This window comes from Tribolium castaneum, unplaced genomic scaffold (assembly GCF_031307605.1).
Source record: "Tribolium castaneum strain GA2 unplaced genomic scaffold, icTriCast1.1 ptg000027l, whole genome shotgun sequence".
NCBI lineage: Eukaryota > Metazoa > Arthropoda > Insecta > Coleoptera > Tenebrionidae > Tribolium > Tribolium castaneum.
Genome location: NW_026986636.1, coordinates 641549 through 646763, shown reverse-complemented (window position 1 = coordinate 646763; position 5215 = coordinate 641549). Strand labels below are relative to the sequence as shown.

The 5215-nt window shown below is 31.1% G+C and overlaps 1 long non-coding RNA gene across 1 annotated transcript; it reads left to right on the top strand.

Annotated features, from left to right (window-relative positions):
• The first annotated feature begins 2225 nt into the window (after window positions 1-2225).
• LOC135267429 (uncharacterized) lies at window positions 2226-4855 on the top strand. The gene is made up of 3 exons (XR_010335861.1): window positions 2226-3553; window positions 3622-3903; window positions 3955-4855. It is a non-coding gene; the product is annotated as an uncharacterized LOC135267429 (long non-coding RNA).
• The last annotated feature ends 360 nt before the right edge of the window (window positions 4856-5215 follow it).

Genomic DNA, 5215 nt, shown 5'->3' with positions numbered 1-5215 from the left:
AGGCAGCTAATCCTATTCGTTTTATTGCTTAAAATACACAAAATTGTTAATAAATCTAACAAAAACGCTGTATTCTAGCACAAAATACTAATTACATTATAGTTTCGACGAGAATAGCTTATTTGGAATGATTCTATGCTTCCAAACGAGTAAATTTTTATTAAACAGATGCCAAACATCATGTTTTGTCCTATAAAGACATTTTATATTGCAGTTTGTATTAAAACAAAATATTTTCGTTGATTCTTTGTTAGAAGCAGCAAACCTAACATTAAAGAATCTGAAAACTTTGTATTCGGACACAAACCACCGAATTTTGTATCAGTTTAGACAAAAACGGTTGATTTTCGACAATATTTTGCTTTGAACAAGAAAACTTATATCAAACTGACTAAAAAGGTCTTATTTTAGCACAAAACAAAAGATTTGCGTTATAGTCTTAACGAGAGCTGTTAATTTCAAACGGTTCTATGCTTTGAAACGAGTAAACTTTCACTGTACAGAGGAAAAACATCTTATTTCGCCTTTTAAAAACGATTCATGCCACAGTTTAGATAAAAACCAATTATTTTCGTTAATTCATTGTTACAAACATGAAACCTTACATCAAAGTAACTGAAAACCTCTTATTCAAGCACAGAAATTCGAATTACGTTTCAGTCTGGACAAAAACTGCTTACTTTAGACGATCCTTTGTTCTGAATACAAAAACTTACATTAAAAAGATTAAAAACGTCTTATTCTGGCTGAAAACTGCAAATTATATATTACTCTAGATAAAAGCAATTTATCCTGATTACTCCTTTACTTAGAATAGAGTAAACTTGTATAAAACTTAATGAAAACTTTAAATTTCGTCTCAAAGAAATAATTTACGTTATAGTTTTGACCAGCACTGTTTATTTCAAACGATTTTATGATTCGAAACTAATGAACTTTTATGGGGCAGATGCAAAACCACATATTACAATATAAAGCGTTGTTTTAAAGCAAATTATTACCTTTTGCAACAAGAAATTTCACGTCAAAGAAACTGAAAACATCGTATCCATGCACAAATATCGAATTACGTATCAGTTTAGGCAAATACAGCTTATTTTAAACGATTCCTTGCTATAAACAAGAAAAATTTTATCAAACATATTGAAAATGTCTTATTCTCGAAAATAAGAGCAAATTATGTATCAGTTTTAACAAAAGCGGATTACTCTGTTTGATTCTATGCTTAGAGTAGAGTAAACTACTATAAAACGTAATGAAAACTCTATATTCAAGCTCAAAAGAACAAATTACGTTATAGTTTTGACAAAAAAAAAATTATTTCGGACGACTACATATTTCGAAGTAAGCAAACTTTAATTGAACAAGTGCAAAAGCTAATACTTTGCTTTAAAATAACGATTTATGTGGTAATATGGTATTTTGCATCTGTCCTATAAAAGTTTACTCGTTTCGCTTCATTGAATCATTCGAAATAAATTATTTTGACACAACAACGAAAATAATTTTTTTGTTTAAACTGTAACATGTCGTTTTTATAAAACGAACTAAGACGTTTGGCATCTGTTTAGTGAAAGTTTTCTCGTTTTGGGGCATAAAATCGTTTGAAATTAACAGTTCTGGTCAAAACTATAACGTAAATTATTTCTTTGAGACGAAATTTAAAGTTTTCATTAAGTTTTATACAAGTTTGCTCTATTCTAAGCAAAGGAGTAATCAGGATAAACTGCTTTTATCCAAAGTAATACATAATTTGCAGTTTTGAGCCAGAATAAGACGTTTTTAATCTTTTTAATGTAAGTTTTCGTGTTCAAAAGAAAGAATCGTCTAAAATAAGCAATTTGTGTCCAGACTGAAACGTAATTTGATTTTCTGGGCCTGAATAAGAGGTTTTCAGTTTCTTTGATGTAAGGTTTATTATTATTATTATTATTATTATTATTATTATTATTAATATTATTATTATTATTATTATTAAAAACCGATTATAACTTTTGTATAGTAAATGTTTTTATACCAGTTTTAAAATGAGTTATTAATTTTAGACAATTTTTTGCCTAAAAAAACAGATCACAGATGATCTCTTGCATAGAAATGAGAAAACGCTCAGATAACACAAAATAAGCATCATTTTTGCTTAGAAAAACTAAGCTTTAATTTAGAAAGAAATTCATTATTATAAGTATTATTATCATTATTATTATTATTATTATTATTATTATTATTATTATTATTATTATTATTATTATTATTAACATAGATTCTTTGCTGAGGTTAACACCTTTATAGCAAAATATCAAGAAATACGGTTTCGTGTTAAATAAAACACCATTGAATAATGAAAAATGAAATACAATTTTAATCTACAGTTAAATTAGTTAATTAATAAAGGTTAATGTTAATTATTGTAATGTGTCATATTGATTCTTGAAGGAAGAAACAGTAACAGCTGCAACAACGTTATCAGGCAAGCCATTCCATATATCAAATGCACGATTTGTCAAATAATTCTTTCTAACGGTAGTCTTAAATGGTTCTTTTTTCAGCTTATAAGAATGACCTCTAAGTCTGTCATGATATTGAATTTGCAAGAAATTGCGTGTTACTCCAGGAAATAAACCATGAGTAAGCCGAAAAATTTGAATTGCATCTGCCCTGTTTTGACGAGCACGTAGATCTGGTATTTTGAGTATTTCAAGACGTTGTTCATATGAAACTTGTCTTAAACAGTGTGTCCATCTAGTTACCAGGTGCTGAGTTCTTTCCAGCAAATCAATATCCTTTAACAAATAAGGTCTCCAGACTGGAATGGCAAATTCCAAATGCGGCCTTATGTAAGTGATGTACACCTTTGAAATAAAACTGACTGAAGGATTTGGAAAAACATGCTTTAGCAAATAAAACATTTTACGCGCTCGACCCACTGATGCTAGACATTGCTCTGACCATCCTAACTTATCATTTACAATGACCCCTAGATCTTTGGTTGAGGTTTTTACACTCAGGAGTGTGCCATTTATATGGTAAAGGTACTTTGGGTTGTTGTGGCCACACTGAAGTACACAGCATTTTGCAATATTTAGTGGTATTTGCCACTTCTCGCTCCATTGGAAGATTAAATTAAGTTGGTCTTGCAAGTCCGTGACAAGTGGGTTAGCAAATAACTTAATATCATCCGCATATGCTGAATAGCTGTCCAGTGAAAACAATAAATCTGGTGTATATAACAAGAATAAAATTGGTCCAAGAACTGATCCCTGTGGGACCCCACTTAATACTGGTTTAGAGTACGAAAATTTACCACAGACTTTTACACAATAGTTTCGATTTGATAGAAACGCTCGGATCCAATCAAGCAAATTTCCTGTTACACCATAGGACTCCAGTTTTGCTAACAAGAGATTGTGAGGGACTTTATCAAAGGCTTTACTAAAATCAAGGTAAATTATGTCTACAGGTTGGTTAGTGTCTAACATTTTTGTCCATAGATTTGTGCAGGATAGCAAATTTGTGACAACTGACCTACCTGGTAAAAAGCCGTGCTGATGCTCAGGTATTAAATTATTTTTTCTCATGTAAGTTAATAGTTCCTTGACTATAACTTTTTCCATAATTTTACAGCATGTCGACGTGAGACTTACAGGTCTATAGTTAGCAGGATCAAGTTTATCTCCTGACTTGTACAAAGGCGTGATTGTTGCTTGCAACCACTCGTAGGGCAAAGTGCCTTGTAAGAATGATTTTGTCATCATTTTGGCAAGTGGGCCCGACAACGAAGCAGCACAAGTTCTCAGGAGTTTGGGAGGTATCTGATCCGGACCTGGAGCTGTATTTAATTTAATGGCACAGAGTTGGCTTTTTACCAGATCCGGAGTAAAATTAATATAAGACAACCCACTAAATGTACTTGTAGGCATAAATGACGGTATATTATTATTAATGTTTAAATTATAGGTAGCAGCAAAACTGTCCGCTAAAGTGTTTGCAGTTTCTGTATGATCGGAGCAGAGTAGACCTGAAGCATTTCGTACTAAAGGGACCGACACACGACTAGAGATAAATTTACGTACATGGGAATAAAATAGTTTTGGTTTATTTAATATAGAATTTTCATAATTACACCTGGCTATTTGTAAATCAGATTTTAGTTGGTTAGAAAATCTTTTATAAGCAGAAAAATTATCTTCAGTAGGCTTCCTTTTAAATTTTTTCCATAATTTAGCTTTGTATTTTATTTTGTCAAGCATGTGTTGATTTATCCACGGTTTATCTTTTCTCAGTCGGTTTGTAAACAGTCTGGAATTTGTTGTAATGCAAGTTTGTAAAATCGATTTAAAATGTTTCCATTGTTCTTCCGCATTTAGTGAATCTAAACCATTCCAGTCGTAAGTCAAGAGACTTTCGTCTATGCGAGTGTAGTCAACAATTGATGTTGTTTTAATTCTTGCATTTGGCTCTGAATATATCATAATTTGTAACTCAATTTCGATTTTTGAATGATCAGATGTACCTACAGGATTCGAAACGTTTAAAGACGATACAAGGTTAACGTCAGACAAAATTACCAAATCACGTAATGAAGGACGTTGTTGGGATCTAAATCGTGTAGGTTCAGTGACTATTTGTGACAAATTATTCTCCAATAGCAATTCAGAAAATTGTTTTTCGATGATTGTTTGACCTGTTGTGTTTTTAGCAGACCAGTCTATACATGGAAAATTGAAATCTCCCATGATAATTAAGTTAGGATACTGATTAATAGTTGATTGTATGGTATTAAATAGATTTTTATCATTTTCGTGATTGTTAAAAGACGCTCCTGTTGGTGGTCTGTAAATACATGCTATAACAAAGGTTTGTTCATTTCCTTCAAATTTTAACCATAGAGAATCATAAGGTTTAACAGATATGCAAATTTGAGTAATTTTAAAAAATTTTGAAATTTTAATTTTATCTACATAAAAACACACACCGCCACCTTTTTGAGATAGGCGATCATCTCTGTAAATAGAGTAATTTTCAATGTGTACAGCATCATCAGAGATAGACGGATTAAGCCAAGTCTCCGTGAGTGCGATAATAGAAGGTCTAAATTCAGTTACTTCTAATAACAAATCATTAAATTTTGAAGATAAAGATGCGATATTCGTATACAGAAGAGCCATTGAACAAGGGTAAATATTTAGTTTTTTTGATGTGAAATAATTTTTGGAAC